The following is a 26374-nucleotide window of genomic DNA, read 5'->3' on the forward strand; positions in this document are numbered from 1 at the left end:
CTTAAAGAGAATTTCATCTTCTGTCTGCTTTTTTTTATCCATGTGTGTGAGACAATTTCACAATTCTTTGCATGCCTCAGAATTTTTGGCTGAGACATGGGAATTCTAGGTAACACTGTAGAAACACTGGAGATTTGTTTTCACTCCATCTCCATATTTATGCTGTCTGCTATTTTTGTGTGTGTGCTGACTTGACTGCCTCGGTAACAGTGAGCTCTGCCAAGCTCACACATCTTGAGCACACATCCTGCTCCTCCTCACCCTCACCCCAGAGGTGAGGATTCATTAATATGAGCTCTATTTGGCTACTTCTAGATTTCCACCTTTCTTTCATTCATTCCCACTTGTTAAGTTATCAGATGATTGTACAATTGTTTTCAAGCAAAAATAAGTTCTTCTATAATTAAAAAAATCTTCCAAAATTATATATATATATATATATATATATATATATATATATATATATATATATAATGTTTTTCTGGGCCTGAATTTAGGAACTTTTGCTGATCATCCTTAAGGCCCATATTTAAGGATTGCTCTGACCTCAGAGGTGTATCCTTTAGTTACATTTTGCTTTCTATGTTTCATTTTCAGTTGATCCATAATCATACTTGTTGCAGTCAGAAAGCAAAATATCATAATTGCAAGGGATCAAAATCTCATTATTCTCTTTTGAGAGATGATTTATACCACATGCATTCACATTAACTTTTCGCTGTGGTCTTCATTCATGTATATAAATTCAAAGTTTTTCTGGAGTCAGCAGTCAGTTAGTTTCCTTCTATCTGAAAATACTCCAAGATCTTCTCCCGTAGAGTACAAATCAGTCTCTCTCTCGCTCTCTCTCTCCCTCTCTCTCTCTCTCTCTCTCTCTCTCTATATATATATATATATATATATATATATATATATATATTATATATATAATTTTGGAAGATTTTTTTAATTATAGAAGAACTTATTTTTGTTTGAAAAAATATTTTCAGGTGTAGATCCTATGTTAGGTTAGCAGTCTCTCACCATTGGAAAGGCAAAGTGTCCTTGTCCTCTGCCTTGCATGCTCAGTAATCTCAGTCTTTTTAGATATAAAAACCTCTGCATGTGATACTGGATGAATGACTCTTTAATTTTCTGTTGGTCTAATGTTCTTATGGAATGTATACCATTTACCCTTGTTCGTTCAAATGCTGATTTCTCTACCCGACTATCCAGTTTCAATCCAGACATTGCAATGTGATGATTATTCTAAGCATCAACTGTCTCAAGTTTGTGTACAGATGCCACCATTTGTTCTCTTTCATTGTAGTTAAACCACCAACCAGAGCTGTGCATTGGAGAGAATAGGGTGGGACATCTTGGTCTGGAGGGGAGGAAAAGAAAGCAAGTGAGGATAGGAGGAGAGAGAGATCAAGATTGGCAGGAGAGGACTTTGTAGCACAAAGGAGAGATGAACTGGACCCAAGATATGACTAAAAGCAAGTATAATGGGTGAAATCTGAATCTCTGGGTTCTCTAGGAAACTATGCAGGCTTGGAGGTTAGGATGGAGTAACTATTGCCCAGCATTGTGCTCTAGATTAATTAAATCTAGGTGATTTAGATGTAGAGCTTGTTTAGGAATAACCACCAAATAATTAAAGATAAATCAATAGTAAATATTAATATTCAACAACAACTTTCCTCCTTGATACAACTTTTATCCAAGTTGCTTGTATGAGTTGGGTAGAGGAAAAGGCATGGATTATATCCTGCACAGTTAGAACCCGGAAATTATTTTGGAGTGTTTATCTTTGAATAACCCTATATTTGGAACTTAGAAGTATATAGTATTGAATGAAGTAAATTAGATATTTTAGCATGTATAACATTATGAACACAGGGAAAGTTAGGTAGGTCACAGCTGAAATACTATACTCCTTTCTTTATTAACATGGCTTTTTATTTCATGAAAATAACCATGTGTCAATTTCTTATACTATTACACTTTTCAGAACTCCAAATGTTCAGACATTTTAGTGAATTTCATTAGGTAAGATTCTTTCACTGGGAAGAGATTTCATGGACATCCAGATATAACCAGTCCACAGGCAACTTCTCTAATCTTTCTCTGTAGAGAGATTTTAATCCAGCAATGTAGTTACTCTGGCAAGGGATCACATCGAAAGACTTCCTAGATCTAAGTGATCTGGTTAGAACGCAGACACCTTTAATTCCAAATAAGGAAGGTGAAGGTGGTGAGTGAAAAGAGGGAGCCAGATTTGAAAGTGATGTCTAATTGAGGGGCAGACACAGTGACAAATTAGAGAGAGATTGACTGAAGTAGTCAGAGATAGGATATGCCCAGCTCTCATGTAAACGGACAGGAAAGAGGAGGGTAGGCTACAGAACACAGAGAGAGAGAAGGCAGAGAGAGGGAGAGTTGAATCAGTTCAGTTAGTTTGGGCAGTTCAGCTGAGTAGAGCGAGTGCAAGTGCAATGAAGTTCAGTTTTAAGCAGATCAGATTGTAGGATCCAGGGACAGTTTTCCAAGCAGAGCACTCCAGTGAGAAGCTAAGAGAAGCCAAATTGAATCAGTCGGCTTTGAGAGGAATTTTGACCAGAACAGCTGAGTTGAACCAGCCACCAAGACTTCGGAAAGAACTAGAAAGGGTGAGCTTATTCAGCAGTAAGTCTCTGAGGATGAAACTTTCTAGGCCTAGATTAGCAGATGAATGCTGGAAGCTGAAGAATTCAAGGTACGGGTTAGCAGATTGTATGGAGGCCAGAATCTTCCAGGCTTTGGGCCTAGTGATGGGTAAAATAGAGGAAAAAAAAAAACTCTCTGGGCTCATCCCAAGCCATGTGTTCATACAGCTTGGATAAGAGCCTCAAATCATACCCTCTTCTGAGGAAATAAAAGTTACTTTTATTTTTCTCTAATAGATATGTAATGGTGATTATCTGTACTAAAGCCGCATTCTGGAAGCATTGGACTATTTTATGTTTTTGGAAAGCTTTTTGGGCATTGGGATTCCCTATCAGGCAGTTATCAATCTACACTGAGATTATGCCTCAATTACTATCACTTCTATCAGTCGGACATTGACTAACATCTTAAATGAAATTCCTTACTATTACTGCTGACAGTTTTTCTCAGCCATGTCCCTGGAGGATTTTTTTACCCATTACTTCATTTCTAAGGGAGGAAATTTTTAAATCCCTAGCATCTTTTAAAGAACGCCATCGGTGCTGTCAAGCAGCAGTAGATTTGAAGTGTGGTTATAAAGATGTTTTCAGAGATGTGAACACCTGGGGTAACACTCTCAGGGAATTAACAAGATCACAGCTGAATCCTGAATAGCCAACGTGAGTTACTATGGAGTTTTAGAAATTTTTTGATAGCTGCACAAAGGTAGAACTTCTGCCATAGAGCTTAGCATTAGAATCTGAACATTTCTTTTTCTTACAGTGATTATTCTAGGTAAAATACTTCCAGTGTCAACACTAGAAATAGTTCAAATTAAACAAGAAATGCAGGTTGCTTTTTTTTCTTGGTTTAGAGCCTTTTAATAACATTGCTTCCCTCAAATATTCTCATTTGTTCTTTCTGAATCAATTTGGGGATGTCCCTATAAAAAATGTGTGCGCATATACGTGTGTGTTCATGTGTGCGTGGGGGGAGAGAGGGGGAAAAAGAAGAAAGAGAGAGAAAGATCAGAAGAAAATAAATTAACCATTAGTACTAAAATAGCTTTGCAAAGTGTGTTCATTTTTAAAAATGTATGTGCAATGGAAAATATATGTTCTGTAGTGTAGTCTCATTAGTTAAACATCTTACTAAACTTTCCATTTTACTAATTCTTTTATCTATTTAATATAAAAGCAGTGACATTAGTTACATATGTATATGTCATTTTTTTTGTATGGTACAGATTATACTATAAATTTGAAAGTGATATCAATAGATGCAAATAAATTAAAGCAATGCTTTGTTGGTTAATTATAAATTTGATAGTCATAAAGAAATTAGGAGGAATTCTTTTAGCGTCTCTGTCGATTTTGGCTTTTAATTAATAAAGAAAAAGCAACATAAATAAGAAAAACTGTGCCAGACCTCTCTGTAGTGTTGTACTCCTAGCTGTCTAGGAAGCTGAAGCAGGAAACGTCCACCTTCAGTGTTGGCTATTGGGTGTGTTTAAGGTCAGCCTGGACAATCGAAGAATATTCTTCCTGAAAATAAAAAAAATAGAAAGTAAAAATATATGTGAGCATATAATCCAGTGATATAGAACCTTGTTTAAAAGCATAAAGCCCTGGGTCAAGTCCCCACTAATGGCAGAAGCAAAGCAAAATAAATGTAATTAAAACAACAATAACAACCACAACTAAAAAGGTACAGTTACCTGAAATGACAAGAATATGTCAAGGATGAAAGAAATCACTCAGAAAGACCACCAAAGGCCTATGATACAGATATTCTGGCAACAAATAAAGTTTTCCATTATAAATCCAATTATGAAGCTAATACAAGTCTATTCTAACGTAATGATTAAATACACTGAATAAATATGCACAATAGGGAACAAAACAGTGCAAGTACTTGTTTCTGCTCTTTTCTGTATTAGGCTATTTATTTATTTTTGTACCTCAAGGACATGCAATGTAACGCCTTCAATTTCTTTATCCCATATATATCAGTCTAGGGAGCATGGGGCAGTGATTCAGTTGGCCTTGGACACTATCTTAATTCTCGGGTCGAAAGTAACAGCTGCAATGGCAGTGGTAGAGATATCAGAAAGCAAAGACGAAAATGCATGGAGGGCCACAAAAGAACCGAGACAGCTAAAGGTCTCTTGAGACATCAGAAGGCTAGCAGTGTCCCTTTTCCTTATTTCAACATATACACTTACAGTAATTAAACTGGAATGACATGGACATAAAGTTGGATGTGATAGTGGGCGAGTCGTGAAACCAGCTGACTTTGTTTTGCAGAAAACGTTATTGCAGAAAACGTTATCCTCCTGTTCCATCCCTCCTATAAAGTTGTATACAAACAATTGGCATACAACAGCTTGAAACTTACATACATAAAGCTAGCTAATCTTCAACACGGGTACAGAGAATACCCAAGAGGATAGAGAAACATAATCTTAACAATAGAGATGATGATAAACTAAACCTTAAAATACAACACTGAATCTTACCCTACATCATACATAAAAATCAACTCATTGCCATGCAGACTGTGAAAGCAGACGCTGAGCCTGATGACCAACTGATGGGCAGAGTGAGTGGAATTTTATGTAAAAAGTGGGAAATAGTAAGAGCTGGAGAGGACAGGAACTCCACAAGGAGAGCAACAGAACAAGAAAATTTGAACACAGGGAACTTCCCAGAGACTCATACTCCAACCAAGGACTATTCATGGAGATAACCCAGAACCCTGACTATGCAGCCACTTCTGATGAGAACTGATAGACTAAGATCAGAAAGGAGAGGAGGACCTCCCCTATCAGTGGACTTGGGGAGGGGCATGCAAGCAGAAAGGAGGGGAGGGTGGGACCGGGAGGGGAGGAGGGAGGGGCTTATGGGGGGATTCAAAATGAATAAAGTGTAATTAATAAAAGTTAAATAAAAAAATCAACTCATGCTGCATAAAACCATCACTGCCATGAGTTCATGCTTGCTATGGCTGTGTTTTGCACCTAAGATACAGTCACGCAGCCCTTCTCCTCATCTTCTGGCTCTAACATTCTTTCTGCCCGCTACAATATTCTCTGATCTCTAAGGTAATTATATACGTATTTTTTTTCAGATATGAGCATTCAAATATCATTTATTCTCAACATCTTTTCATAACCATATTCTCCACCACTCACTGAGAAGAAAAACTGTGAGTAAATTTTCTACTTTTCTATTTAGAAGGCAGACTGGGGAATATCAATTTTACTGTATAACAGTAGGGCCAAGTGTTTTTGACAGGGTTTAAAGTGCTGGGAACTTGTTTCTGTTTGTGGGGATAACTCAAATCCAACCAGAAAGCAACTCATTTTACCCACCTTGGTCATTTCATTAGTGGGCACGTCTTGGCATTGAAGTTCAGAGGATTCACCCCTAATTAAGACTGCTGCTAACTTTCCTCCCACAGTAGCCCACATGGAACCTTCCTGCATGATGAAAGCTGCCAGGAAAAGTTTCCGCATTACTATCAGCCTGAATTCTATCTATATTTTTACCAACGTTTGTGCTGTTTTAGGCAATCCAGACTTGTAATCTAGTTACCACAGGGAACCACAAGGAATGGCAAAACCTGTTCCTCTTGGTGTTATCCCACACTTGGCACTTGTGGTTTTGCTTGTTAACTTGTGGCTTCCACATGCAGCTCGACTAGCTCTGCAGGATATCTTCCAACCCTTTATTTCAAATTATATTTTTAATTAGGTTGTGAAATAGTAGGTTTCAACAGGGCTTTTCAATTATCCTTTGTTTTGTGTAACCCTCTTCCCTGACTCCTTATTTCCCTCAATCTCTCTCTCCATGCCTATTTAAAACATTCTATATCCAGTGTCCTTCCTTACTGCCTTTTTACTTATTATGTACTCGCCTCCTTTTAGAGACAGGTAGTCTTGGATGTGCTGGACTTGATTTAGAGGTATGCTCCATCATGCTCAACTGGTTTAGCTCTCTTATAATAACCCTTCCCAAATGGCCCCTTTGTAGTTTCTTGACGTTTAAGGCACTTAAGTTTTAACATACAAATATAAAAATTCAAAGTTGGGATACATATATGAGAAAGGTTATTTGGTATTTGTCTTTCTGAACTTGAGTTTCCCCACTTGGTAAATTTTTCCAGTTCTATTCATTTACTTTCAAATTTCATTTTTTTTTCGTAGTTGAAAGAAATTCTCTTTGTATACAACATTTCATTTGTGCTTCATCAGTTGGTGCATACCTAGGCTAACTCCATGTTCTAATTGTTCTGAACATCAGAAATAAGTCCAGATGTCAGGTATCTCTGTATTAGGAGATATATATATATATATATATATATATATATATATGGCAATATCCAAATTATGGTAGATTTATGTTTATATATACAATTAACTCAAAATGGTAAATATGTCAAGAATGAACAATAAAATTAAAATGGGTTATGGAGGCCCACTGTGGTAGGCTCCTGTCCTCTTGACTGTTTCTCCCTCCTCCAATGTCCATCCTCTTTGCCTTTCTGAATGGGGATTGAGCATCTTAGACAGAGTCCTCCTTCCTGATTAGCTTCTTTAGGTGTACAGATTTTAGTAGGTTTATCCTATATTGTATATCTAGTATCCACTTATTAGTGAGTATATACCCTGAGTGTCTTTCTGCTTTAGGGGTACCTCATGTAAGGCTCTACCCTGATGGGTTATCGAGGCAAATGTTGAGACTCATAGCCAAACTTTGGGTAGAGTTCGGGGAAAGCTTATGAAAGAAGTGGGAGATAGTAAGACCTGGAGAGGACAGGAGCTCTACAAAGACAGCGACAGATCCTAAAAGTCTGGGCACAGGAGTCTTTTCTGAAACTGATACTGCAGCCAAGGTCCACTCATGGAGATGGCATGGAACCCCTGCACAGAGGTAGACTATGGCAGTTCAGTATCCAAGTGGCCTCCATAGTAATGGCAACAGGGACTGTTTCTGACATAAACTGTTTGGCCTCATCAACTCCCCCTGATGAGGAAACAGCCTTGCCAGGCCACAAAAGAAGACAATGCAGCCACTCCTGATGAGATCTGATAGACTAGGGTCAGAAGAAAGAGGAGAAGGACCTCCTTTTTCAGTGGACTGGGAGAGGGACACGGGTGGGGATGAGGGAGTGTGGGATTGGAGGGGAGAAGGGAACAAGGTACAGGGGGGATACAAAGTGAATAAATTGTAATTAATAAAAATAAAAATAATTTAAAAATGAAAAAATGAGTTATGGAACAGCATGGAGTGTTCTCAAAAGAGGAAATGCAGTGCAAAGCAGACACCTAAAATATGCTCAGCATCTTTAGCTAAAAGGGGGAATGGAAATAAAAACTAGTTGCCCCTAATAACTAGAAGCTGGAAACAGCCCAGATGCCCCTCGACTGAAGAATAGATACAGAAATTGTGGTACATCTACACAATGGAATATTACTCAGCAATGAAAAACAAGGAAATCATGAAATTTGCAGGTAAATGGTGGGACCTGGAAAGGATCATCCTGAGTGAGCTATCCCAGAAGCAGAAAGACACACATGGTATGTACTCACTCATATAGACATATAATAAAGGATAAACCTACTAAAATCTGTACACCTAAAGAAACTAATCAAGAGGGAGGACTCTGACTAAAATGCTCAATCCTTATCCAGAAAGGCAAAGAGGATGGGCATCAGAAGAAGAAGAAAACAGGAAAAAAGTTAGGAGCCTGCCACAGAGGGCCTCTGAAACGTTCTGCCCTGTAGACTATCAAAGCAGATGCTGAGACTTATGGCCAACTGTTGGGCAGAGTGAATGGAATCTTATGAAAGAAGTGGGAAATAGTAAGATCTGGACAAGACAGGAGCTCCACAAGGAGAGCAACAGAACCAAAAAATCTGAGCACAAGGGTCTTTCCTGAGACTGATACTTCAACCAAGTATCATGCATGGAGATAACCTAGAACCCCTGCACAGATATAGTCCATGGCAGTTTAGTGTCCAAGGGGGTTCCATAGTAATGGGAAGAGGGACTGCCTCTGACATAATCTGATTGGCCTGCTCTTTGATCACCTCCCCCTGAGGGGGGAGCAGCCTTACCAGGCCACAGAAGATGACAATGCAGTCACTCCTGATGAGACTGGATAGATTAAGATCAGAAGGAAAGAGAGGGGACCTCCTCTATCAGTAGTCTTGGGGAGGAGCATGTGTGAAGAAGGAGGAGGGAAGGTGGGATTAGGAGGGGAGGAGGGAGGGGGTTATGGGAGATACAAAATGAATAAAGTGTAATTAACAAAAGTTAAAAAAGTCAATTCTAAAAAAAACTATTTTAAAATTCCTTTATATTTTTGTCAGAGTGACCATAAACAAGAATATAAATGACAAAAAAATAAATAAAATGTCCCGAATGTGGGGAAGAGAACACTGTTAGCCATAGTTGTTGAGAGCATGGGACAGTGCAGCCATATAAGAGCAATCTGAAGATTTCTCGGGCATCAGGACCTAGCTGTTCCCCTCCAGGGCATAGCCTAGAGACCTTATGTTTCAATAAAAATAAGAAGGCAGAAATAATAAGCAGTCAATGGTTTCCAGTGCCATAACAGCAAAAGGCTTCTCAATTTTCTCTCACAGTTCTTTGTTTTCACAGAGGGCAATGGGAATTAGAATATTAATTTGTCATTTTCAAAAAAAAAAGGAACATGAATAAAAAGAAATAAGTACTACCTTTACCTGTACTTATGTTTTAATATTTCAACTTGTTTGAGTGGTTGGGTGAATTCTGAAGCCGTTACAGGAACAAAGGTGATTTAAATTTGGTTCTTCACACAAATGCAAACTGACATGCAGGCTATTCCACAAACTAAAATTATAGTATTCCAGAATTTGCTTAACAATTATTCTTTCTTCTTGTAGTTTTGTGTTTTGATATGTAAAAGTTCTCCCACCTAGTCATTATGGAATCAAATAATGACTTTCTTCAGAAATTATAATTTTCATGACATATTTGGTTATCCTTTCTAGAAAATAACCTATTTGTCTGACATCTTTTATTGTAACTATTTTCAATGTACATGGAATCCATGCTAAATTTTCAAAAAAATATCACAAATATTCTTCCAGTATCTCTAATATCTCTATCTCTTATTAATAATTTCTTTACTTTTTGATCCTTTTGCTTGGTTTGGGGGTTATTTTGGGGTAATATCACATGTTATTCAATAGAGAAAATATTAAATAGTTATTCCAAAAAATGGCTCTTTATACCAATAAAGTTACAATATATGTATTTCCTAAGCCAGTATATTTGTAAGTAAGAGGAAAACTATAAATAGCTTTTAGAATAGTTCAACTGTCTCTCTTAGAGTTTCTATGCCTGTACTAGATAATCAACTACATAATATGCACACATGTGGGCATCTGCATATTCAATACGCCGACAGACAGACAGACAGACAGACAGACACACACACACACAACACACACACTCTCTCACACACACTAACCATCAGGTCATATTAATTTAAAATAAGTCTTATCTGTAATCAAGGATTTTTTAGGGATTCTTTTGTCTATATTATTTGACAAGTTGTTCACAATGTTTTAACTTTATGTATTTTTTTTTTTTCAAGATAGGGTTTCTTTGTGTAACCTTGACTGCCCTGGACTCACATTGTAGACCAAGTTAGCCTTGTACTCACAGAGATACGCCTGCCTCTGCCTCCCAGAATGTTGGGATTACAGGCGTGAGCCATCGTGCCCAGCTTAACTTCATACATTCTTTAGTTTCCTTCGTTATTCACGTTTTAAAAGTAAGTACGAAATTAAAACAACATATGTTTTTCAGCTTGGAGAGGGAAGGCTTTATTTTAGTTACATTTCCATAAACACAATTTGTTATGAAAGGCAGTCTGGGCAGGAATCTGGAGGCAGGAGCTGATGCAGAGGCCATGGAGAGGTCCTTCTTACTGGCATGCTCAGGCTCTTTTCTTATAAAACCTAGGAAGGTCCCCAACCACAGTGGATGAGGCCTCCCACCAACAATCACTAATTAGGAAAATGCCCTACAGACTTGTGATTCTTAGGAAATGTTTTTCTCCATTGGGATCCTCAGATAACTCTAGTTTATGTCAGACAGACATAAAATGTAGCAGCACGTTATTATAATAAATATATCTTATTTTAAAAATTTTGCAAAGATCTATAAAATATTTTTATTTTGTTTTCCTTTATTACTTTATTAGAGGAATACTATACAGTTATTCAACTAAAGTAAAACCAGTTAGCTTCTAAGTACTGTTAAATCAATAATTTATCATCGGAATTAGTGATATCTTTTTCTGATGTATTTCAACTTTTATGAAACAGGGGAGAAAGTATATGAGGAACATAAAAAGAAATAAAAATACACCCTTCCATTTTATATCTTGTGGTGAGGAAGAAAATAAAAATATGAAAAAAAGGAAGCCACATTGACAGCTTGCCTTAAGACCTTTTACTTGTTAATACCTTTTACTTGACGGGTTAAGATGACAAGATATGAATATCAGACCCACATGAAGACCAAGGAGTACCACAGAAACTGAGAGCTACATAATCTAACACAGTTTTAAAATATTGTCTTCACCAATTTTAGGGTTTGCTGGTTACTGTCTAATTCCTTCTCAGGTCTGAGCAGCCCTTTAAGTTCCCCCCACCTTCCACTTTCTTTATGACTTTTTAACACTATGCTCTACTCTATAATTCCCTTAACATCCCAGGATCAGATACTAACAGACAAGGCAGAGTCTCAGCTCTTCGGAGATGACTGAAATAGTTCTTATTAGTCAATCTATAAAATTATTTGTTTTTATCCATTATTTTTCTGATTAAATTTTTATTTTTATATTAGTTACAGATTATTTACTTTATATCCCAGCTGCAGCCCCCTCCCTCATTCCCTTCTGATTCCACCCTCCCTCCCTCATTTCCTCCCATGCCCCTCTCTAATTCCACTGATGGGGAGGTCCTCCTCCCCTTCCCTCTCACCCTAGCTTATCAGGTCTCTTCAGGTCTGGTTTTTATTTGTTCTTTGTGGTGAAAACTTAAAATGTTCACCACTATTCATGACTCTTTTCTCCTTCCTCGGGACTGAGTCCTACTGACTCAAGTGTTGCTGTTTTTGTTTGACCTTTGTAGAGTTTTGTACTCTGGCACACATATAAAATCAAAAGAGTGCCTCAAAATTCATATGAAATCACCCAAATTAAGTTCATTTATGAAGAGATGGCATTTTCTTTTCATATTCATGTCCTTAATACCACAAAATAATGTTTGGAAATGGTTTTACCTGAGTTTTCACATTTATAAAATTAGTCATATACATGAATGTGCAATCTTGTGATTTATCAACTAGAAACATAATATTCTATGTAGTATGTATTCCTTAACAGCACACTGACAATTTTAGGAAATAATTATTAATCTAGAGTCTGAATGTTAAGTAATTACCAGTGAAGCCAGAAGTTATTTATTTATTTTGTTTCTTCTTATTTTTTAAAAATATTTTTCTTTATTATTATAATTTATTCACTTTGTACAATAGCTGAGGATCCCTACCTTGTCTCTTCCCAATCCCCCCCTCTCTTAACCCTGTGGCCCTCCCCTAGTCCAATAATACTGGAGGTTCTCCTCCCCTTCTATCTGATCCTTGCCTATCAGGTCTCATCAGGACTGTCTGCATTGTCTTCCTCTGTGGCCTGGTGAGGCTGCATGCCCCAGCGGGAGGTGATCAAAGAGCCAGCCACTGAGTTCATGTCAGAGACAGTTCCTGTTCCCATTACTAGGATACCCACTTGGAGACTGAGTCCATGGGCTACATCTGAGCAGGGGATTTAGGTCCACTTCATGCATTTTCCATGGTTTGAGTATCAGTCTCTGCAAGACCCCAAAGGTCCAGGTTATTTGCTCTGTTGTCTCCTTTTAGAGATCCAGTCCCCTTGAGGTCTTTCTATCGCCCCCTTATTTCATAAAATTCCATTCATTCTGTCCAAATTTATAATTTAAACTTACAATTCTCTAGACGCAAAGGAGCTCCTTATCTCAAAAATAAAATTATCAACACAATTCTATATAGACCTGGAAAGAAAAATTCCCAACTTCATATGGAACAACAAGAAACTCAAAATAGCTACAACAATCCTCTCCAACAAAAGATCTTCTGGAGGTATCTCCATCCCTGATCTCAAGCTGTACTACAGAGCAACAGTAATAAAAACTACATGGTACTGGCATAGAAACAGAACGGTGGATCAATAGAATTGAACTGAAGACCCAGAAATAAACCCACACACCTATGGACACCTGATTTTTGCCAAAGAAGCCAAAAACATACAATGAAAAAAAAAAAAAGATAGCATCTTCAACAAATGGTGCTGGTCCAACTGGAAGTCCACATGTAGAAAAATGCAAATAGACCCGTATCTATTACCCTGCACAAAACTAAAGTCCTAGTGGATCAAAGATTTCAACATAAAACCAGACACACTAAATCTGTTGGAAGAAAAAGTGGGGAAGAACCTAGAACCCATTGGCACAGGAGGTAATTTTTTTAACATAACACCAACAGCTCAGGCTCTATGATCAACAATTAATGAATGGGATCCCATGAAACTGAAAAGCTTCTGTAAAGCAAAGGACACTGTCATCAGAACAAAATGACAGCCTACAGACTGGGAAAAGTTCTTCACCATGCTTACAAGTGAAAGAAGGCTAATACCTAGACTCAAGAAATAAACAAAATAATCCAATGAAAAACTGGGGAACAGAGCTAATCAGAAAATTCTCAACTGAGGAATATCAAATGGCAGAGGAACATTTAAAGAAATGCTCAACACCCTTAGTTATCAGGGAAATGCAAATCAAAACAACTCTGAGATTCCATCTTACACGGATCAGAATGGCTAAGATAAAAAACTCAAGTGAAAACCCATGCTGTAGAGGATGTGGAGAAAAGGGAACGCTCTTCCATTGTTGGTGGGAGTGCATGCAGGTACAGCTACTTTGGAAATCAATCTGGTGCTTTCTCAGAAAACTGGGAATAGCGCTACTTCAAGATGCAACTATACCTCCATTCAATGAGAACATCCAACTGTGCCACACCATTCAATGAGGACATTTGCTCCACTATGTCCATAACAGCTTTATTTGTAACAGCCAGAATCTGGAAACAACCTAGATGTCCCTCAACTGAGAAATGGATACAGAAATTGTGGTACACTTACACAATGGAATACTACTCAGCTATTAAAAACAAGGATATGATGAAATTTGCAGGCAAATGGATGGAACTAGAAAAGATCATCGTGAGTGAGGTATCCCAGAAACAGAAGGCGTGCATGGTATACTTTCGCTTATAAGCGGATATTAGCTGTATTATATAAGATAGCCATCTACAGACCTAAAGAAGCTAAACACTAAGGAGAACCCTAGGGAGGATGCTTATATCTCATTCAGAAACAGGATAGACACCAGAAGCGTGGACGAGAGGAAACAGGATGGGAGCCCACTATAGGAGGTTCCCTGAAAGGATCCATCCAACAGAGGATCTAAGCAGATGCTTAGACTCCTCCTTAGAGCGCAGGGAGTCTTGTGGAAGAAGCGAGGGGGTGGGAATAGAGGGACATGGGGACAGGAACCCCACAAGGAGACCAACGAAGCTAAAGCATCTGAGTCCAGGGGGTCCTGCAAAGACTGATGCAGCAACTGAGGACCATTCATGGCGAGGACCTAGACCCCCCCCACTCAGATGTGGCTTATTGGTAGCTCAGTTGCCATATGGATTTCTGAGTGAGGGTAGCAGGGGCTGCCTCTATCATGACTAGGTTGACTGCTCTTTGATAACTTGCCGCTGGTGATGCAGCCTTGCCAGGCCACAGAGAAAGAAGTTCGAGGCAGTCCTGATGAGACTCAACAAGCTATGGGCATATGGCAATGGTGGAGAACTCCCCCTTTCAGTGGACTAGGGGAAGGGTGTAGGGGAAAGAGGGAGGGAGGGTAGGACTCGGGGGGAATTGAGGGAGGGCCTTCAGCGGGGATTTATAATGAATAAATTGTGAAAAAAAATAAAAATTAAAAGTAATAAAAATGTTCTGGTTTTCATAAAATGTATTTCAACAATTTTATATGAAAATACAAAAAAATCTTATTCTGTCTAGCTTTTAATATACTTTATAAAATGATATTATTATGTCTAAGTCACTGAATTGACAAAATTAAAGCTGATTACTTTTTGCCATTTCCTGCTTTTCTTTTATACTTATCATTTCATCCATCCCATTCATGCCTCTACTGTCATTATACATGTAATAAATGTTAATAAGCACTATATTTAATGTCCATAAAAGGTTAAGATGGTTTCTGTTTTACTATAAAGTGAATGTACTGGACTCCTTGATGGTTGGCCCTGGTGATTCAGAGAGTAACAAGAATCACCCTAAGTCTGTCCATATGTGGTTTCCTGGGCCACAAGAAGCATAGAAATTATGTATGACATGAAATAGAGAAGCTGTGTTTGCTAAGTTGTTTTGACACAAAATGAGTTTATTGACAGAGAGAAGCTACTAAATTTTTTGAAAGTGGATGGTTTAAAATGGACTCATACTTTTTATGAACAAAAACTTTCAGAATTTATGATGGTGTTTATCCATGGAAGAGATAGCTGAGTCCTATCTTTCATTTTAATATAATACTTTGCAGTAGTGTCATTAGCATAAATCAATGTACCATGCCTACTTTCCATAGAAGAGTGTTTTTCATATCATTTAACTCTAATGTAAGAAAAAGAAGATTATTCTGTTTTCATTTTGGTTTTGCTCTCAATGTGCAAATGTAGAGTTGAATTCCTACCTCTTTATCATAGGAAAAAAGGCCTGATAGAGAGTAAATATAAAATAGACTGGAAGTGAATTGTCATATTATGAGCTTGATTAATTTATAATACCTTAAATACATTTATTCATATTGAAACCCCAATGTAAGCGGCATGTTTTTACCTGTTTCTTTTTGATAAAGAATAAACTTACTCATTATCAGTTTGATAAGTTCTAATATGACATCTGTAGCTGCTATGCTTACAGTTAAGTGTTTATAGATAATTACAACTCTTAAAGTCAATAAATTATGATAACAATGATCACCATTTCCTAGAAAAGGGTCCTAAAGGGTTAATTTTATGGTAGTTCTTATTTTATTAAAGTCATCAGGCTGTGAAAAAGGCTATGTAGGAAATTGCTTATTTAAGCAAAGTGACTGAGTTGAGTTCAGAAATCCAGGTGTGGCAGGGTGTACTTACTGCTGGGACATGAGACAAATGCATCTGTAGAGGATACTGGCCTACCAGTCTCAACATGTGATAGGCTCCAAGTTCAGTAAGAGACTCCTTTTAAAGTAGTGAGAGCGATAGAGGAATATATTAAATATGACCTATGACCTCCACAATCTCACCCGTGAGCATGTACAATCACATACACATTCATACATCACACACATATGATTTAATCACACACAAAATAACCTAATAAATATCTGTGCATGAGATACACAAAGGCAATGATACTTACCCTTAAAGAATATATTCTAGAACATGCATTTTGGGAAAGGCTCTAGATACTGTACAATATATATTATATATATTATCCAACTCTTTTGGAAATTGATTGGTGCAAACTAAAATGTAAAATAAAAGCAAAAATTAAGGAAATGAAAGAGACGGAGTTTAATGAAGCATTTTAGATAGCCAGGGTCAAGGTAATTTAGTATAAGAAAACTTATGGAAGCCAAACAAATATCTAGAGATGATTATTGCATTATATCTGGAAGAAACATTTATAACAAGGACTTTCAGAGCATCAAATGTTAAGTCAAGTGCTAGGAAGTCAGTGTGGCAACATTAGGAAAAAGAGTAGAGGCTAGTGGAAGACGAAGGAGGGAAGCCATTTGTGAGGTTACTGCAGATGGGGCAAAAGGCTAGTTTGATTGCTAGCATATTTGTCAATTATATAAGAAGTCTGAGGTTAAAAAATAATAAGAGAAAAACTACTGGTGCATGCACATGAAAATATGCCATGAATCATTCTGGATTTTTATAGAGGTCTTACAAATAAAAAAATATCCAAATGCATTAAAATTCAGTTGAATGTTATTTGTATTGTAGCAGGCTAAAAAAAATAAGAGAATATATTGAAATTTTATTTTAAACATTGCTCTTAAAATGTTAAAAAGTAATTGTAAAAGTTATATTATAGGTATTGTATTGTAGGTACAGTAAAACCCATCAGTATTGTTTTTTTATCTTTTTTTCATTTATAATTATTTTTATTTTTGATGTATAATTTTATTTATTTATTTTTATTACTTACACTTTCTCCTCCCTCCTCCACTCCCAGTTCCACCCTCCCTTCTCCTTCTTCACGCATGCCCTTCCCCAAGTCCACTGATAGGGGAAGTCCTCCTCTCCTTCCTTCTGAAGGTGATCAAAGAGCAGGCTAATCAGATTATGTCAGAGGCAATCCCTCTTCCCATTACTATGGAACCCACTTGGACACTAAACTGCCATGGGCTACATCTGTGCAAGGGTTCTAGGTTATCTCCATGCCGGGTACTTGGTTGGAGTATGAGTCTCTGGAAAGAACCATATGTTCATATTTTCTGGTTCTGTTGCTCTTCTTGTGAGGTTCCTTTCCTCTCCAGCTCTTAGTATTTCCCACTTCTTACATAAAATTTCATGCACTCTGCCCAACAGTTGGCCATAAGTCTCAGCATCTGCTGTGATAGTCTGCAGGGCAGAGCCTTTCAGAGGCCCTCTGTGGCAGGTTCCTAGGTTGTTTCCTGTTTTCTTCTTCTTCTGATGTCCATCTTCTTTGCCTTTCAGGATGGGGATTGAGCATTTTAGTCAGGGTCCTCCCTCTTGATTAGTTTCTTTAGATGTACAGATTTTAGTAGGTTTATCCTATGTTATATGCCTATATGAGTGAGTATATACTGTGTGTGTCTTTCTGCTTCTGGGATAGCTCACTCAGGATGATCCTTTCCAGTTCCTACCATTTACCTGCAAATTTCATGATTTCCTTATTTTTCATTGCAGAGTAATACTCCATTGTATGGATGTACCACAATTTCTGCATCTATTCTTCAGTTAAGGGGCATCTGGGCTGTTTCCAGCTTCTGGCTATTACAAATAGGGCTGCTACAAACATGGTTGAGCAAATATCCTTATTGTGTACTTGAGCCTCTTTTGGATATATGCCTAGGAGTGGTATGACTAGATATTGAGGAAGCACTACTCCTTGTTGTCTGAAAAAGCGCCAGATTGAGTTTCAGAGTGGTTGTAGAAGTTTACATTCCCACCAGCAGTGGAGGAGGGTTCCCCTTTCTCCACAACCTCTCCAGCATATGTTGTCACTTCAGTTTTTCATCTTGGCCATTCTGATGGGTGGAAGGTGAAATCTCAGGGTCGTTTTGATTTGCATTTCCCTAATGGCTAATGAGATTGAGCATTTCTTTAAGTGTTTCTCTGCCATTCGATATTCTTCTACAGAGAGTTCTCTGTTTAGTTCTGTTCCCCATTTTTTAATTGGATTACTTGTTTTGCTGCTTTTCAGCTTCTTTAGTTCTTTATATATACTGGATGTTAGTCCTCTGTCAGATAAAGGGTTGGTGAAGATTCTTTCCCAATCTGTAGGCAGTTGTTTTGTTTTGATGACGGTGTCCTTTGCTTTACAGAAGCTTTTCAGTTTCATGAGGTCCCATTTACTGATTGTTGCTCTTAGAGCCTGTGCTGTTGCTGTCCTGTTCAGAAAGTTGTCTCCTGTACCAATGAGTTCTAGGGTTTTCCTCATTTTTTCTTCTAACCGATTTAATGTGTGTGGTTTTATGTTGAGGTCTTTGATCCACTTTGATTTTAGTTTTGTGCAGGGTGATAAGTATGGATAAATTTGTATTTTTCTACATGTAGACATCCAGTTAGACTAGCACCATCTTTTTTTCATTGTATGGTTTTGGCATCTTTGTCAAAGATCAGGTGTCCATAAGTGTGTGGGTTCATTTCTGGGTCTTCTGTTCAGTTCCATTGATCCACCGTTCTGTCTCTGTGCAGTACCATGCAGTTCTTATAACTGTAGCTCTATTGTTGACTCCTATATTGCTGTTTGAACTGGTCATCCCGACCCATATTGGTAGATCTTTGTTTAACTAGCTGTGTCAGAATGTGTTTCTGATGATAGTGAGAATGAATCCAACCTTATTTATCATATTTGAAGACTCTAATGCTAAAGATATTATGTCTTTATCAAATCACTCATGTACACCAAAGCATTTGTCCTGCATAAAAACATGCTTTAAATATTTTAGATTTCAGATTACTTCATGTGGTAATTTGAATGTAACTGGCCCCGATATGCCCATAGGGATTGATAATATTAGGAGGTGTGGCCTTGTTAGAGTAGGTGCAGCCTTGTTGGAGGAAGTGTGACACTGTGGGGGTGGGCTCTGATAGCTCTATTGCTCAAGGTATGCCCAATGTAACCATTAGTCTTCTTCTACTGCCTGCAGATCAAGCTGTAGAATACTCCATCAAGGTAAGCCATCACATAAACAAACTGAAAGAAAACAAAAACAAAAACAAAAACACATAATCATCTCCTTAGATGCTTAAAAGGCCTTCGACAAAATTCAACATCTCTTCATGTTTAAAGTCTTGGAAACATAAGTTCTATACGATGAAACAACTTCTAGTGGTACCAACATCCATGATCTCAAGTTTACTACAGAGCAATAGTAATAAAAACTTCATGGTATTGGCATAGAAACAGACAGGTTGATCAATCAAACTGGAATGAAGACCCAGGAATAAACTCGCGTTTCTATGGCACTTGATGTTTGACAAAGAAGCCAAAACCATGCAATGGAAAAAAGAAGGCAGCTTCAACAAATGGTGCTGGTCTAAGTGGATGTCTGCATGTAGAAGATGCAAACAGCCCCTTATTTATCACCCAGCCCAAATCAAAAGTCTAAATAGATCAAACTACTTAACATGAAAACCAGGGATTTAGGTAAAATGGGGAAAAGTCTGGAACTCATTGGCATTGGGGACAATTTCCTGAACAGAACACCACAGCACAGGCTCTGAGATCAACAAATAATATATGGGGTCTGATGAAACTGAGACGCTTATGCAAGGCAAAGGACACTGTCAATGGAACAAAACAACAGCCTACATATTAGGAAAAGATCTCTACCAACCCACAGAGAACTAATATCTAAAATACACGAAGAACTTAAGAAATTAAACATCAACAAATCAAATTATCCAATTAAAATGGGGTACAGAGCTAAACTGAGAATTTACAGCAGAGGAATTTTGAAAGGCTGAGAAGTACTGAAAGAAATGCCCAATGTCTTTAGCCATCAGAGAAATAAAAATCCAAATGACTCTAAGATTCCATCTTACACCAGGCAAGGATGTGGAGAAGGGGGAACACTGATCCATTAGTGGTAGGAGTGCAAACTTGTACAACCTCTCTGGAAATAAATCTTGCACTTTCTCAGAAAAATTGGAAATACTTCTTCCTGAAGACTCAGCTGTACCATTACTGGGCATATACCCAAAAGATTCTTCAGTGGACAACAGAGATATTTGCTCAACAGTGTTCATAGAGCTTTATTCTTAATAGCCAGAAACTGGAAACAACCTAGATGTCTCTCAGCTGAGGAATGGATACAGAAATTGTACATTTATACAATGAAATGCTACTCACCTATTAAAAACAAAGAAATCATGAAATTTGCATGAAAATCGTGGGAACTAGAAAAGATCATTCTAAGTGAGGTAACATAGACCCACAAAGACGTACATGGTATGTACTCACTTATAAGCAAATATTAGACCCATAGTACAGGATAACCATACTACAATCCAGACCCAAAGAAGCTAAGTGACAAGGATATCCCAAGAGAGGGTGCTGGAATATCACTCAGAAGGGGAACTATAATAGACAGCAGAATGGATGAAGAGAGAAACCTGAGCAGGAGATGGAATGGGGAGGGAAACAAGGATGGGGAGCAGATGTGGGGAGAACAGGGTGGAGGTGAGAGGGCTAGGAATAAGAAGGGGAACTGAGGGAGGCATCTCTTTGTCAAGCTGGGAGGTTGCTACAGGGTAGGTTCCTGGGAGGGCATGGGTGTGAGGCTAGCTGAGACTCCTAACAGGGAGGGACATGAACACAGAAGTGACCACCTCCTAGCCAGGCAGGACTAGTGGAAGGTGAGGAACAACAATCTATCGAATAAAACCTGTGATCCAAAAATTACCCTGCCTAGAAGAAGTGCAGGGATAAAGAGGGAACAAAGATTGAGGGAAAGTCCTACCAATAATTGGCTTAACCTTAGAGGTACCCAATGTAGAGAGCCAGCCCCTGACACGATTAATGATACTCTGTTGTGCTTGCAGACAGGAGCTTAGCTTGACTGTTTTCTGGAAGATTCCAGCCAGCAGTGGACAGACTTGCAGCCAAGCATGGAGCGAAGCTCTGGGGTCATGTGGAAAGGTTTGGGAAAAGATGGAAGGACCTGGAAGGGACAGGAAGTTCACAAGTAGACCAACAGAGAAAACTCACCCAGTCCTATGGGGACTGTCAGAGACTGAGACATAAACTAAGGAGCATATATGATCTGGACCTACGACCCCTGCACACATATAGCAGATGGATGGCCTGGTTTTCATACTGGAGGCGGGAGGAGGGCTGTTTCTAACATGGACTCTATTGCCTGATTTTGGATCATTTTCCCCTGGTAGGTCTGCCTTGCCTAGCTTCAGGGCATGCTAATATGCTCAGTCAGTCCTGATGTGACTTCATGTGCTGGGAAAGGTTGATATGGGGAGACTGTGAATCTCCATTAATTGGGGAAAAGGAAAAAAGAGAAGGGAGAAGAGGAGAGGAGGGGAGGAGAGGAGGGAAGGGGAAAATCAGGATGTAAAGTTAATAAAAAAGGAAAACAAAAGAAATCTGAAAAAATGCAAAAAAAGCCACAAACAAACAAACAAACAAATAATCCCAAACTCTCAGCTCCTCCAGCACCATGCCTGCCTGCACACTGCCATGATTCCTTCCATGATGATAATGGACTAAGCCTATGAAACTGTAAGACAGCCCCAGTTAAATATTTTTCTTTACAGAGGCTGTTGTGGTCATGGTGTCTCTTCATAGCAATAGACCCCTAACTAAGACACAGCATCACTTAAATTACTATTTCCAATATTTTGATGCATTTACTGTTTTGTATAATGACATGAGAAAATAGTTTAGCCATAAATGTTTAATTATATGTTAATAGAGTCACGAAATTGGCTTTCTAAAACCACCTGTGGCTTCCATCTCAACATTCAATACTTACACATATTAGTTCCGCTATGTTGTACACAGAATCTCAACCCTCACTCTTCGTTGTTGTTATTATTATCATGTTATTATTTTACAGTTTACATATGTGTGCAATCTATATTTACTTTCTTCTCTCCATAATATTCTATCCATAGCCCATCCCTACTAACCTTTCACCTGATCACTACGAATTCTCCTTTCAGATTCATCACTTTGGATGTGTTGTGTAACCGGGGAGACTCCAGTGTCCACTGAAGCCTGTTGGAGTCACCAGTGGATATACAACTGAAGCACACAGTTTCCCCCCTTCATGAACTGATCAGCCGCAAATGGTCCAGCAGTGGAGGTAGGACCCTAAGGCTTAGGGAGCATCATGGAGGGGAAGAGAATGTAAAAAGCAGAAGGTGGCTCTGAAATGCCACCTTCTGGGCAAAGCAAAGCCATGTGGTCCTCAACGGACAGCAGCTGCAGATGCTGGTTAATGGGACTTCCAAAGAATAAACTAAAAGACAATCAGATTTGTGTGTCTATGTCAGAAATAGGAAAACAAAGTTTCTGGGCAGGTCAGGTTAGTTAATCCTTTATCACAGTCTAGCACACAGCTGGCTCCTAGAAAAACTGACTACGGGATCCTGTGCTTGTGAACCATATTTTCTTTCTCCATCCTGTGCTGATGGTTCGTTCCATAACTCAGGTGTGGAAAGAGCTGCAGCAAACATGGATGTGTGCTCACTTCAACGGCATGTTGACTTCCAAGGCTTCAAGAAAACCCAGACGTGGTACAGATTTGTCCTGTGAATGATACTGTTTGTTGAGCTTTGAGATGGACTTCCATAATGATCTTCATAGTGGACTAGTGACCTTAAATAAGTGTTTCCTTTTGTCTGCATCCATGTTACAGGAAGCTGCCAGGAGGGCAGAACCCTATATTCGCACACATCCTTTCTGTGCAGGACAGGCTAAAATCCATGTTGTTTTGAAGGTCCACATAAGGACTCATTTAATGAAGAAGCAAAGAATCAACATCCTCTTTACAGTGAAAGAAAAAATTTGAAATTCCTGATTTAGACTGTAAGAGATTCCCGGATATGCAAAAGGTGCAACCATTAGGGAAGCATCTAAGATGCAGAGACATAAAACTGTATTAAAATGAAAAGAAATTAAAAAGAATGAGGGTTACATTCCACAAAACAGTAAGCACTTGGTAGAGACAACAGTCTAATTAACACCAATTGGAAAGGGCAAATAGTAAGACCTCTTCTGAATTATAAGAGCAAAGAAAAGGCTTAAGGCTAAAAAAGTGTATTTTTGAAATATACTTCTGAGGGCTGCAGCAATTGGGAAGAACCCTGGAGGAATTGAAACCCTCTGTCACACTAAGCATAACGCAAAACAAAAGCAAACAAGTAAGGATTTACTTCTAACTACTTTGAGTGAAACATCCAGAGCAACCACTGTGGAATCTTAGCTTGACTAATCTTTACCCCATTCTTCTTTCCTCGATGACAAACAAATATGTATGTTAAAAACTACATAGAAAAAAAATAAATAGCTCTCATCTTTTAAAACGATATAATAAACTGGTATCCAGTATAAGTTCCATGCTAAAATTATCAGGGTTGAATAAAACAGAAGCAATCTGGAAAATGCTTCATTAAAAAAGCAAAGTGAGTCCTCTCCAGGTATTGTCCTTGGTTGGGGTATCATTCTCTTTAGGACACCCAGGGCTCAGTTTTTATGGCTCTGTTGTTCTCCTCTTAGAGCTCCTGTCCCCTCCAGGTCTTTCTATCTCCCCCTTCTTTCATAAGGTTCCCTGCACTCTGCCCGAATATTGGCTATGAGTCTCAGCCTCTGCTTTGATTCCTTGATCAGTAGTCTTTCAGAGGTCCTCTGTAGTAGGCTCCTTTCCTATTCCCTGTCTTCTCCTGCTTCCGATGTCTATTACATTTTCCCTACTGAATGAGGATTGAGCCTCTTCCCCAGGATCTTCCTTGTTGTTTAGCTTCTTTAGGAGTGTAGATTTTTAGTATGTTTATTCTATATTATAAGATTAATATCCACTTATGAGTGAGTTTATACCATGTATGTCTTTCTGGGTACCTGCTCAGAAGCAGCCCATAGACTCAGTCTCCAAGTGGGTTCCCTACTATGAGGAGCAAGGGCTGTCTATGGCATGAACTCAGTGGCCAACTCTCTAATCACCTCCCACCCTGGGGGTGTATAACCTTGCCAGACCACAGAGGAAGACAATGCAGCCAGCCCTGAGGAGACCTGATAAGCTAGGGTTAAATAAAAGGGGAGGAGGACCTCCCTTATCAGTGGACTAGGCGAGGGGCAAAGGAGGAGAAGAGGGAGGGAGGGAGCCACAGCCAGGATACAAACTGAATAAATTGCAATAAATCATCATCACAATAATATGTGAAATAGATAGATATAAGAAAAAATGGTGTGCACTAACATGAAGAACTGCATGAAAACATGAACACCATATGAAACCATGAGGTTGAAATGCCAGATAAAAATGGCAAAACGATGAGGAGTGACTGAGACAAGCTCAATGACAGTCTTAGCACAACTGAAGAAAGAACAGTTAAATTCACATAGCCTGTACAAAATTCCCACATTTAAAACCGTACAAATTAAAAGAAGAGAGCAGGCCATTCAACATTTCTAGTCATAGCAATAGTTTACATATAATACACGAGAGGCCAGGCTAGTAAGAATGTTTGAAGATGGAATGCCAATTTTCCAATTCACACGTTATATTTCATGGCAGCCACATGTAATTTGACTCCATCCTGTCAGTTCTCTGTCACAGTGGATCAACTTTGTTCAGTTTTCTTGACCGTGCCATCTTCCTTCTGGGTTCAAGTAGTTTGTTGCCCTATGACATTTCCCAGACATGTTTTGAGATCATAATAGTATTTTAAGTTAACTATTCACTGTAGTTAGTCAATATTGCCATTTAGGTTTTCTAATTTTTAAGTCAAAGAGAAGTATGCAGATGGTTTTGAGTAAAGTACAAATAATGTTCTTGATTTATATGGGTAATAATTGATGAAGCTAATCTCTCATAGACATGAATTTTTTAGTCAACACAGTGATGAGTTTAAGCAGCTGGTTTAAACTCAACAATTTATACTAATATATTCCACATTTGGCTTTTCAGTTCCTGTTTGTTTGTTGTTGTTTGTTTTTTTTTTCTCATGACTTACTTTAGCTAAAGATCAGTGTCAAAATATAAACAGTGCCAAAGTTGACTAAATATAAATAAATATCCACCTTGGAAGTAAAATATAAAATAAAATAAGACAATTGTCAGCTAATTTTGAAGGACAATGTGCTGCAACCTGGTTAACTACAAAAGTGAATAGAGTATCTTATTGTCTTGGTATTCCCACTTTCCTTGATTTACCATCCTCGAGTTTTTATTACTGATAGATTGACCTTGGGAATAGTCTTGTTCATATATGAAGGCTGCTATTGCAATGACTGAATAGAATGTAAAATATTTTAACATAAACTATGTAAGGCGTTTGGCATCCATGACAAAGGACCTACCAGTATACAACTTTGATTAATAATAATACATATCGACTCTTCACTGCCAAGTACCTCAATCAATTATATTAATAGTTTATCCATAATATTACTTCACAAACCATTATTCGCTATGGTGAAACCAAAAGCTAGTGCAATATCGATCCGCGTGGCAAGTGGGGCTGGATTGTAAGATGTGGTTACATAAACCATTTCGTCTAATTTGCTTTTTATTTTAAGCTAGAGTCTTGGGAAATGTTTTCAAGCCAATGCCTCCCAGTTGAATCTTTCCACACGTTTAAAGTCGACTTCAGTACAGCTCTAGTTTTGATAATTTCTTAATCTCTTTAATTTCCAATGATAGCATGTCAATTATCCTAAGACATTTTGACATGTTACTAATATTCTTATGAAGTTATCAAAGAGTTATGAAAATTATTAAAATGCCACTTTTCAATAAATTGGCTTAGCAAATTCTGATGGCCTGGTGCCTATAGAGATAGGAAAAGTTCCTGCAGCCAAGGGCTGGTAATGTTCAAACACAAACCCTGGTAGTTTTCAATTCTTCCTAGAACTGAGTCTGTTGCATTAAGCCTCTTTGATACCAGTCCATAGTGCATTGCACCTGGAAGCAATTTGGCAAAGAAAGACTTTTTGCTGGCAAAAGGGAGGAGAGTGAAAAAAAAAAAAAAGAACCAAAAAAAACCTCATTTCAATTCTAAAGGCATAGAGG

Source organism: Meriones unguiculatus, chromosome 21 (assembly GCF_030254825.1).
Source record: "Meriones unguiculatus strain TT.TT164.6M chromosome 21, Bangor_MerUng_6.1, whole genome shotgun sequence".
Classification (NCBI taxonomy): Eukaryota; Metazoa; Chordata; class Mammalia; order Rodentia; family Muridae; genus Meriones; species Meriones unguiculatus.